General features: G+C 42.0%; 1 pseudogene; it reads right to left on the bottom strand.

Moving 5' to 3' along the window:
* Positions 1-10,010: 10,010 nt before the first annotated feature.
* LOC101567235 lies at positions 10,011-11,749 on the bottom strand (annotated as a pseudogene).
* Between the last annotated feature and the right edge of the window lie 321 nt (positions 11,750-12,070).

Genomic DNA, 12,070 nt, shown 5'->3' on the forward strand with positions numbered 1-12,070 from the left:
CAGGGTAGCAGGAAACTCTCCACACACTCACAGGACCTGGGCTAGGACTGGGTCTGGGGGCTCCCGGAACTCGGCAGAAAATCCTACTTGGCGGGCGGGGTGGGGGAGGCACTGCCTACATCACCATTTTTAAAGGATGGGCAAAAGATTTGAACAGACAACTCATGAAAGAAGATGTGGAAGTGACCTAAGCGCATGGCAATATACTCAGTGCCATTAGTCACCAGGGAAGTACACATAAGAGGTAAGGCACTGCCATTGTGAACCCACTAAAGTGGCTCAAGTAGCGAGTACCAAACATGGGACAACTGGGCCTACCTTACGTTGCTAGGTATAAAAGTGGTGTTGCCACCTCAGAAAACCATTTGATGATTTTTCTTCCTTGCCTTGTCTTGCTTCTTTCTTCCCTTTCTCCTTTCCTGCCTCCCTTCTTCCTCTTTCTTCTTTCTTTCTTTAATTAGGGATTGAATCCAGGAACTTTACATTGAGCTACATCTCCAGCCTTATATTATTTTATTTCATTTCATTTTGAGACAAGGGATTATAGGCATTTGCCATCAGGCCCAGCTTTGATGAATTCTTATAAAGCTAAACAAGACCCATCCTATGACTCAGTACCCCCACTCATGGATATTACCAAAGACAAATGAAAATTTTTATCTGAAAGGAATCGTGTAAAGTTGTCTGCAGAAATTTTATTCATAATGGTCCCCAAACTGGACATAACTCAAATGGTTGTAGGCCAGATAAACAATTGTGCCTAATTGCTAGACAAGGAAATAATACTTATCAATCTCCCAACACACACATATACATATTTATATTTACTTTTACTTTTAAATCTGTGAGCTCATCCTGATGTCCACAACTCCAATTCAGCCACCCAAGTTTCCTTTTTGTCTTTTACTAGTACCTCTTTTCTCTGACTATGACATCTGCTACCCTTAATGTATTTATTTCATTGCTCAGTCCTTCGTGGGTCACCATTCTTCCATCTCTCCCACTGTCCTCTTTTCATGTTGGACACTCAGGCTCTGACATTTACCTGAGCTGTCCATTGTGAGGCCTCTGGGCTTGAATACACTGCTCCTGGCCTCTGAGGGCTACTTACCTTGCCCAGCCTCCCTATGGAGTTAGGACAAATTAGTTCAGGAAAGAAAGGGAAATGACTAAAGGAAGAAACGTAAAGAATGAATTTAAGTTGATTGTTATTGTTTTTACAACTTAAGCTCATTCTTTTTTTTCTAAATCATGTGCCAGGGACCTCAACCTTCACAATCAAATAGGGGAAGAGGAGCAATTCTGTCTATAAGAAAAACACTTTCATTTTCCTAAGAGCGAACACTGTTTATTCAAAGAGTGGCTAGTTTTAAAAATGATAATTTTTTTTCTTTTCCTGGTCAACATGAATAAAATCTTTCTTTATGCCAACTGACAAGCATGTGTATCATTGACTATCGCTCCTTTGAACTAGACCGTCCGCTATTTCCTTGATAGAACTGGTAAGGTGGCCTTTAGACTCAAGTGAGGAAGGTAGGGCCTTGAGATCTCGGGGCACTTTTGTATGGCCAGAGTGGAAAATGAGAAAACAGGGACAAGGAAATGGGTCTCTGAGCTGAGCTGGATGCGTACTTCCTAGGAACATTGTCTAAGGGTCTGGCCACATTATTTCCAACTAATTCCACAAAGCAGTCTCTGCCCCAGCAAACCTGTCTGTCCCTGGCCTATCCTGTGAAAGTAGCTTAGGGATAGGGTTGGCCAGTGTCATAATGGAAAGTAAGGTTTTGTTTTGTTTTACTTTTGCTCCCAGAGGCAAATAGAAAAGAGTGTAGAGTCTAGATTCAGAAGCCCCAGGCTTGAGTTCTCACTCCAGTGTGCACACAGCATGACAAAATGACTTAATCTGTCTGTGCTTCAGCTTCCCTAACAGGGATAATGGTGCCTTAAAGGTCTGTGTGAGAGTTCAGTGAGTTAATACATGTGAAACATTGTAGAACTAACATCAGCTATTCTTACAAGCTCTTATTCTGGTCTTATCATACCCAATCCTGGAAGAAGCAAGTCTGGTCTGGCTGAGGCTGTGATGGGCCAATAACTCATGGGAGGCTCTAAAGTCACTTATTTCTTACAACCCAATGTAGATTGTTTTCTTAAACATGTGCACTATCAATTATCTTCCAGAAATAAGGAAGGAAAGGCTTAAACTCATTTCTGAGAAAGGGTCTGTTGTCTTGGCAACCCTTAAGATGCTAATAGCCACTTGTCAAGGTTCCAGAAAGTTGGTTCTGACAACATAAGCGCTGATATTTACCAGCCAGGCCTTGCCATCTTACTGTTGTACCAGTTCATACCTTGTGTTTGGACACATGCAGGGCCAGTTGATGAAGAAACCACCAAAAATTGCTTCAGGCAAGAAAGTCATTTATTCAAGCAAATACACCTGGTCAGTCACCTTATACAGTAGCTTTGGTAAGTTTGGAAGCATGGCAGGGTGCACCAGTTTATGTGACAGCATCAGTCCTCAGTTTCCCCTTTCCCTTGACTCTGCTATTTCTGCTGCTTTTCCTCAAGCAAACTCTCTTTATATGGTGACCCTGGAGTTCTATGCTTACAACCTTCCCACTTCAAGTCCTCCAGAGAGTATGAGGATCCTTTCCTGGTTGTTCCAACCAACATAATAGGATTAACTCAAAACTTTCCCAGTTCTGGCTATGAATCCATTCTTGAACAGTGCTATCGGATAGACAATGAAATATGCTGATTGGCCAACCCAGGTTTTAAGGAAAGAAACCAGAGAAGTGTGTGCCACACATGTGACTGTCTCCACATACACCCTGATCGTCGTTACAGTTGTTTCACCTGGCAGCCATGCTCAACGCTATAAGTGGGGTTTCCAGATGGAAACAGCAGATGTTCAGGTGATGTCTCCTGCCTGTCCTGCAAAAGCCTTTATCACCTGAGCCTCATCCCCATGAGCCCTGAGAGGGAACACATGTTCCTTGCTCCCTGCTGTCAGATGTAAAGACATGGGCCTTCTGTGGTTGTCTCTCCCCATAGACATGAGCATGGGTGCAGCAGACACTGGTAGATCTGGACCTCACTGCTGCATGAACATCAGAGAGGCTACCAGCTGGATGAGGCTTTCTCCTGCCACTGGAGCCCATGCTGCTGTGGGCACAACAGGCAGGTGGTGGTGTAGAAACAGTTCCTCAGCTGGGACCACTCTGGGGTGACTGTTCAGCACGAATGCCCAGAGTCCTGCAGTGTGGTCATCCCTCATCCCCCTGGGTGCTAATTGGTTTAAGAGTTCCCCTTTCATTGAAGGCTTTCCTCTCCCCACTTCTGTCACCTAGAATCACCTCCCTAAGAAATTGTACCTGAAGTCCTGTCTCAGGGTCTTTTTCTGGAGGAGCTAAGCTAAGATAGTCACCTTCTCATGTGCATGTATGTGTAAGCATATAATGTGCAAGTGTGCATAGGGCTCAACCTCCCATCAAAATCAGTTTCTGTTTTGTCTGTCCAATGATTTTTTTTTCCCCTTGGGAAAAATATACTTGTCCCTTCCCTAAGGAGCATGGAGTCCACATGCAAGCTGTGGATTACATGGCTGCATTGTTGTGGCATCAGTGACTGGCTTCAGAGATGCACAGGTAATTCATGAAAGACCAATCAGAATCCTTCCTGAGACTGAACTAGAGTGAAGAGGCACTCAGGACTTGTCATCATGAAGTAGCACATTCTGTTTAAGAGGGATTCGTATGAGTCTGGACTCCTTTTCAAGTCTGGTAGCTCGTCTCTAGTGGTAGCACAAGGTAGTGCAGGACCTAGGGTCTGTGAGACCCTGTGCCAGAAGTGGACACATCATCCAAGGGCCACATTGCTAGAAAGTAGAGATCATTGCTATGGGTTTGCATCTCTCTCATGTTCATCTGCAGTTCAAAGCCCAGGTAGACGCTGTGTACCTACGGAACACATGGATGTGGACCATGAAATGTTAGAGATGAACTGCCTTCTTGAGTATCTAAGACACATCATACCACCTTTGGGGAACTTTCCTTTCAGGCCTCTGGCTCAAAAGTAGCCAAGCCAGGGCTCTTGGACCAGATTTTTCTCCTGAACCACATATCAGAGAGAACTAGTTATTGAGTGTATACAAAATTATTTGGGTGTTGTGATTGAATACGGAAATTTTAAGAAATCAAAGTAATCATATGAATAAAAAGTCATAAAGATGGGCTTTTGTTCCTGAAAGATTATCCCAAAGGAAACACACACACACACACACATACACACACACACACACAGAGGAACTAAAGAACTAGTTCCATAAAGAGGAACTAAGATACAAATAAGAAAAGAATGTTTCAGGAAAACAATTCCTTTGGGGGTATTGCTGGGGATAGAACCCAAACATGTTATACAAATACTCTACCAAGGAGCTATGCCTTCAGCCCGTGTAATTTCTTATCATGACATATGTGTTTTCCTAGGACACTAAGAGTATAAAAGGAAAAAATATATAACAATAAAAAATGATAGGCCCCGAGAGATAGCTTGGCAGTCTACGTACCCGCCTGTCAATTGCAAGGACCTGGGTTTGATCCCTGGTACAACATGCAGTGCTGGCCCCAGAATTCCAGGTGAGCTGTGCTGCCCACCGAAACTGGACATCGTGGCACATACCTGTAATCCCAGAACTGGGGAGGCTGAGACAAGAGGGTCGCTACAAGTCCAAGCTGTGTAGCAAGAACCTGTACCAAATAAGTAAATAAATAAATAAAAGATATTTTTAAACAACAAACTGTATACAAGCAACATGGACACACAGTGACATGTCTGCTATGTGAACCTTTTATAAAAGTTCCAGAACAGACAAAGCTAATCTAATAGATGTCAGAATAGTGGTTGTCTCTGGGAGAAGATGACAGGATGGAACACTAGATAGTTTCTGGGATTCAATTTCCTATATTTTGTTCTGTGTAGTGGTCATTTAGGCATACTTACTGTGTAAAAGCAGACTGAGGCAGGAGGATCGCAGGTGTGAGCCTAGCTTGGGCAGTAGTGTCTTAGTAGGATTTTGTCTGAAAAAAAAAGGCTAAATAAATAAAAAGAGAGCTGGGGATGTAGCTCAGCGTGAAGTCTCTGGGTACCATCACCAGTTCCCACTCCCCAGTACCATCACCAGCATGACCAGCACAAATAAATAAATAAATAAATAAATAAATAAATAAATAAAAGTTATACAGTTTACCCTTGACTTGTATGTGTATTGCAGTTACATTTTAGTGAAAGTGGTTCTGCTTAGGATGTTAGGTGTCCCAGGAAAATATTCCAAGATAGGATACCTAGCTTGCCCTGACTGCTCTACCTTCTGCCATTTCCTTTCTAGTAGCCAAGTACATTTTATAAACTATTCCTACAACAATTGCTCTAGGCATTATTACCCCTTTTTTAGGGATGAGGAAACCAAGACTCAGTGAGATTAAATGACTTTCCTAACAATTGCAACAGATAGTATAGAAACATAGGAAACTATAGTTAGAAGTGAAAAAGTTGCCTAAATTTTAGATGAGCTTGATAATTATGAGTACAAAAACTAAAGGGATGTTTATTTAAAAAAAATGAAGTTCTGTTAATGACTAGTGAAAGCACAAGGCTTAAAATTTTCTTCCCTGTTATGTTGATTTTTCAATTTAAGAGTGATCAGAAAAGCATATCAAATCCTTCCTTATACCTCCCAAACCATTATGTTGAAAACTTCTGACTCAGCTTGATCTTCTTCACCTCTCTTTCCTATCCTCTTTCCCAACCTTCAGATCAGATTATAGTGTCTCTCTAATTTCTCCTAAGAGCTCATTTTCTCCAAATATACACACACCTGGTTTCATGGGATGAGGCCTTTTTTTTTTTTTTTTTTTTTTTTTGAGTGTCAGCTCTTTGTTTAGCAAGTCCTGCTCTGGTTTGATAATGTTTTGCTTTATGCTTATAAAAATTACTTGGACATTAATTATTCTACATAAATAAAAACATCACTACCTTGTTGTCATGGAGATGGCCTCTCCCCACCGCAAGCCTGTAAGTCTGGTTTGTGCACTTGGTGCATTTGTCTTCAGAAACAGAAATTGGCTTTTTGACACAGCAAATCTGGAGAATATGCTTCTAACATGGGGACAGGCATGGGCAGACTGCTTTCCAGAATGATCTTGTCCTTTATGTCATTGTGGATATGAGTTTAGCTTGTACAAACTCCAAATAATAGAGCATCCAACCAAGCAGAGGTTGGTATCAGGGCCCCAATAAACATCTGTAACGAAGTCCCATCATTTTAGGGACCCAGATCTTCCTTTTTTTAGTTGCTACATTTTGGGTACTATCCTCTTCTTCTTTGAGAAGAATGGCTTGCCACCACTGCATCCATACACCAGCCATGGAGCTTACTGCTCATGCCCCTCTCTTTAACATCCTCCCAGTTACTGCACTTGTTGACCTTGCTATTGGAGATAGGGCCCCATTGCAGTAACATGGCCACAGAGAGGAGAGGTTACACATGGGGATCCCAGAGCCAAAATGCCTGGGTTTGTAATTTGGCACTGTCATCACCAACTAGTGAGCTTTAGGCAGCTTACTCATCTATTCCATGCTTCATTTTCATTATCTTTAATGAAATGGGAAGAATGGTAATAACAGCACTCTCCCCTAGCATTATTGTGACTCTTACATGAGCTATGAAGTGCACAGCACTAAGATTAGTATCTGACATAAAATAAATATTTAATAGCTATTAGCTAGTGTAATTATCATGGATGCAACATGAAGCAGCAGTGGCGGTGGTGGTAGTGATATAACTGCTACTAAGAACTCATGAAGACCAGTGCAGAGCCCACCAAGAAATCCAGTGTCCCAGATGCTTGACATTGCACTGTAGAATAGGATCCCACTTGGAGCATCCAATGCCACTGCTGAAGAGTCTGGCCTTGGAAGTAGCAGGTTCCATCACAAAGCTGAGCCAGGGTTGACCATGTCAATTCCTGTGCAATATGACCTTAAAGTGATCCAAATAAAGTCAATTCTTAATCAAGGAAGATGTCACACCTTTGGGTGAGATAACAAAGACACCTCAGATTGCAAATAATAGATACGTGTCTACTCAAGTCACAAATGAAGATGAACAGGACCTGGAATGGTGCTAAGCTCTAGGAGACCTTTACTCTGGGAGAAAAATGCTCTGTGCAAGTTGGGAAGGAGACAGGGTTGGCACAAAGCATTTCAGTCCCATTTCATAGCAACAAGTGAATCAGTTCTGAAAAGCCTCCTGCTTCCACATATTTGGTCTGATTATTATCATCCAGTTGACCTGCTCTGATTGTCTCATTTTATGCTACATCCTGTGTCCTAGAGGTCCTAGACCCTCACAGACACTCCCTCAAATGCTAATTTAGATTTTAATTGGGTAAAAGTGTGTTCTTGTTATCAAAAGTGGGTAGGGATGTAGTGTTTTCCAGGCTCTTATTTGTTCCAATTAATTGGTGGATGTGAAAGATTACCATTTATTTTAGAGAAGAAATTTTAAAAAGTAAAGGAAAAGAAGTACAAAAACAGTGCTCAGGAAGAAAGAGATTCTTCAAAGGAAAAAGAGAAGGGACTACTATACAAACAAGAGGGTAGTGGTTACAGAGCCATTTGCTGCCACCCTTTTATGTCTTCTATGTTGATCCAGGTGGCCCCACCTGAACATGTGCTGGTGGATTGAGACCAGGTGCTAGGCTTTGTATGTTCTCATACCAGAAGAGGTGTCATGTGTGCACCAGGCCCAAGTGCTACTGCTCTGTGGCCATGGTTACTAAGACTTCTCAGTTGGTAGGTCTTGCTCAAGTGCTCCAACCATGTTTATGCCCTGGCCTCCCACTACACCCTGACATGTCTATCCCCCTGTTAAGATTTTTGGCTGGTCTGCAGAGAAGCAGAAGTAAAAGAAAAGGATGGAAAAGGGCTTTATTGCTACTGAGCAGGACAAGGAGAGGATTGATGGCAGGGAGACGGGAGGATTCTCTGATCTGAGACAGGAAGGCTGAGATTTTATGTATCTTTGCTAGGGGTAGTGTTTGAGAGGCAGGTTCAGGGGCAAACAAGGAGATGAGTGGGCTCCCTTGTCAGGTCCAGCCCAGATATCCAGGACTGAAGTGTGGAAGAAGGAGGAAGTGGTCACTGGGAAGATAAGTTGTTGCTTTGGTGATTCAGCCAATTGAATCAGGGCCATGATAATTTAGCAGTTTGTACTCAGGTTGGAACCTATCATTCCTGTCTTTTAGTTGTTATAAAGGGGCGATGATTCTCTTGGACTGTTTCCTGCTGAGTGGGCGGTGTCATTTTGGGGGCAAGAAGGACTGATAGGATGACAGTTCACAGCCACGCAAAAGCTAGTGTGTCAGGTGTCCCCGCAAGGATGAGAAGTTTATCATCAGTAAAGGCTCCCATCCAAGATTGAATAAACCTTGAAAAATAGTTTAGAAAGGCAGGATGCTATGAGTAGACAGGTCATTACTATAATTAAAGGACTCAGAAGGGGAAGTAGGAAGGGGGACCATGATTCGAATATGTCATTCCACCATGACCATGGTAAGGGGGAAGAGTAGTTCCTAATGTTTTCACTCTAGGTGCTATAGGATGTTAGGGAATTCAGGGGAAGGCTGAGGGATCCCTGAGGCAAACTAGTGCAGGGGCAGTGTGGGTGGAACAAGTGGGATGGGAGGTGTCCCAGAGTATGTGGTTAACACGGGAAGAAGGAAGAGGGAGGGAGAATCTGGTGACATACTGAAGTAGGGCTTGTAGAACAAGTACTGTGGGGAGAGACAAAAGAGAAGTGAAGCTTTTGAAGGAGAGCTCTCCCCATGAGAGGTATGGGGCAGGTTGGGATCATAAGGAAATAAGGAGTGAAAAGCAGTGCCTAGAGTGGGGAGGGAATGGGCCCTATCTGAAGGTCATGTAGATTGGCCATCAGCTCCCACTCTGGAGACTGGAAATCTAATACAGTTACCTGAAAACTCAGGAAGAATGCTATATGTGACCCTCATGTCTACAAGAAAAGCGTGTCTACCTGAAATGTCCAGTGAGACTCAGGGCTCTGACAAAGACACCTCAGTGAGGGCTGGGGACCCCAAGCCTCATTGTTTTTTTTTTAACAGCAGGATGAAACAGGTCAACTATCAATGAATCTGGCTGCATCAAGTTATCCTATGAGAGTGGGGAATTGGATGATTTACCCAGTCTTTGGCAGACAAGGAAGTTGCATTTCTAGTGACTCTCAGAGCTTGCAGATGGAACCAGTTCCATGTGGTGGCCATGTCAAGCATCCTTCTTCATCAAACTTTAAACATGATCCAGAAAGCGTTTGGATGACACCATTTTGTTTAGGTTTAGCATCATCTTGCCAAGGTCCTGCTTTGATGAGAGTCCTGAGTGTCACAGCCCAAAGCTGGCACATGTGTATAGTTAATTTTTGTCTCTACTATTGAGGACATGCAAATACAGATTAAGTAAATTGTTCTGTAGAGTTTGAGGGCTGAGGTCTGCCTTTTAAGCTTGGCATGAATGTTAGGAACAGACTGGGATGTAAAATAGGAATTTATTTGAGTATTAAGAACCTTGAAATATAAAATGTAACCAGAGAACTGTTATTTCTTACCAACCAACCATGAGTGTTCCAGTAGTTAAATCCCTGTAGAAAGTTAACAGACAAGTTATAGTTTTGCAGAGAAAATTTGACATTGATTGTCATGTATAGTAGTGTGGCACAACAGTCATGATGAAATCTCCAGTTTTGCTAAGCATCTCTAAATATGTTTAGAGAAAGGCATATGCTTAAATCTGAAAGAAAATATCACTATCAGTTTTATATTGTAAAATACTGTACACTTAGAAGGCATGAATACATTTAATTAGCAATAACAAATTGTCATAATTTTATATCAAGTGAGTTTTTTTTTTAACTGTATCCAGGATTTAATCTGAAATTGATTTTTTTTAAAAAACAAATTTATAATATCACTTTACTACAGTGTCCTTTGCATCCAAGACAATTTATATAATATTTGGTCGCTGAGGAAGACATAAGTTATAGTAAGCATCTTTGTTCCAAAAGTCTGGGCCCTTCCATCCACACCAGCCCTTTTCTAAAATAACTTGCAGATCTTCAGCACCTGTATAATGTGGATCTAGAATCAGAAATTTTATCTCTCCTGTCATTTCATTCCATGCAACTCCTAATATTGTGTGGGCCAAAACACCTCCCCCAATCATTACTGGAGTGCCTTCACTCTGGAAGTGACTAGCCAGTTCCCATCCTTGAGAGGCCATTTCTGAACCTTGGCTGACAAACAGTATTTTTGAAGTTATACCAATCAATTGGTTTAGTACCAGCTGTACTTCAATGGATCCGATCCATTGCCGTGATACGACAAATGTTGCTGGTTTGTCACCGGCATCAACTAGAGCCTGCTGAATTTCTCTGTGTGTTGGAATAGGGCTCTCGGTGTATCCCTGATGTCTGAACCAAGAGCAGATAGTCTGCAGTGAACGGTATGCACAGCCCCAGCCACTGTCATCTATCCAATCCTGCATATAATGATGATAACCATATATGCCCTGGACCACATGAATCATACCAGCCTCAATATTAGGTGAACTAAGATAAGTATGTGGATTTCTAATGTAACCATCTTTGTATGGTTCATCTGGAAAGTGGTAAGCATTAGACCTTTTGAAATAAGGTCTGTAATGAGGCAGATTAAAGACATCATGTAATTCCTTCCTGTAGGCCTGCAGCTGACCATCTGGAATTCCTGATGGATATGAAATCGTTACAAGACTTTTTCTCCCTGGTAATAAAAAGTGTAACGGCTCAGGGACCACGATAGATGTTCCTTTCATATATCTCAAAATACACTTTTCCATATCAGTTAGTTGATTATGAATTGCCTGCACTAGAAGTTTACAAACATTTTCCCACGTTTCTTCTGTGGCAACAGACACAACTACGTCCACCGGCAAGGTCATCGTGACGTAGTGGTGTTCGCCACTTTCCCTTTCAATTATGGGGGTAACAGCCGCCAAGGAGGTCGACATTTCCAGCATAAGATCTATATTTACTATTTGATGCATGTCTGCTAACTGTCTTTCTTTCTCATGAACTTTCATTTTGTGTCTTCCTGCTCAACTTGAATAAAGCGCAGTATGTTCTTACAAGCAGAGCTATCAGTCAGCTCTGCCAGAACGGTGTTTATGCCGCTATTAGGCCACACGTACACTGAACTGCGGCATATTCTGAATACAAGAGCATTTGAAGAAATTTTGGTTGTCAGGTCACTCAATACATGTTTTAATACCTTCTTGATAAAAGTTTCATTAGCAGTTGCTAGCTGAAAAGCCAGATCAAGGCCTCCTCTTATTCTGAAAAGTATATCCATAGTTTCTGTATGGGAAATTTCTTTTTTCGTCTTTTTTTTTTTTCTTTTTTGAGACAGGGTCTCACTATTTAGTTCAGGATGGCCTTGAGTTCACTTGGTAGCTGGGCTGGCCTTGAACTTGCAATGATCCTCCTGCCTCATCCTCTGAGTGCTGGGGTTACATGCATGTGCCACCATTCCTGGCTGGAGAGATTTCTTTTAAGGGAAGGTTTCAAAAATTTTATGAGGTTCTCAAACTTAGTCCCAAACAGTCAGGTTCCAGATGCAGTGGTAACAGGCAGGTGACGTCCACCCCTGGGACCCAGAGCCGGCCCGTCAAGTGAGTTTTATACAATTTTTTAATGCGAAAACCTTTAACCAATGACCAAATTATTGGGGGGTGGATTCTAAGAGACCATGAAGACCATTGGGGACTCCACATGAATCCACAAATGTTGGCCACTCCTCTATCCATAAATTGAAGTCATGTCAAATAATAGCCCCTCATTTTAATGATTTTTGTTTAATTATATGAAAAAATTTTTGATGACCTATAAGTAAACCAATTTTGATATCACTTAGACCAGCTGATAACTCAGGAGAAAATATGCTTCTAAGTCTATATTCCA

Source organism: Octodon degus, unplaced genomic scaffold (assembly GCF_000260255.1).
Source record: "Octodon degus isolate 3935 unplaced genomic scaffold, OctDeg1.0 scaffold00078, whole genome shotgun sequence".
Lineage (NCBI taxonomy): Eukaryota > Metazoa > Chordata > Mammalia > Rodentia > Octodontidae > Octodon > Octodon degus.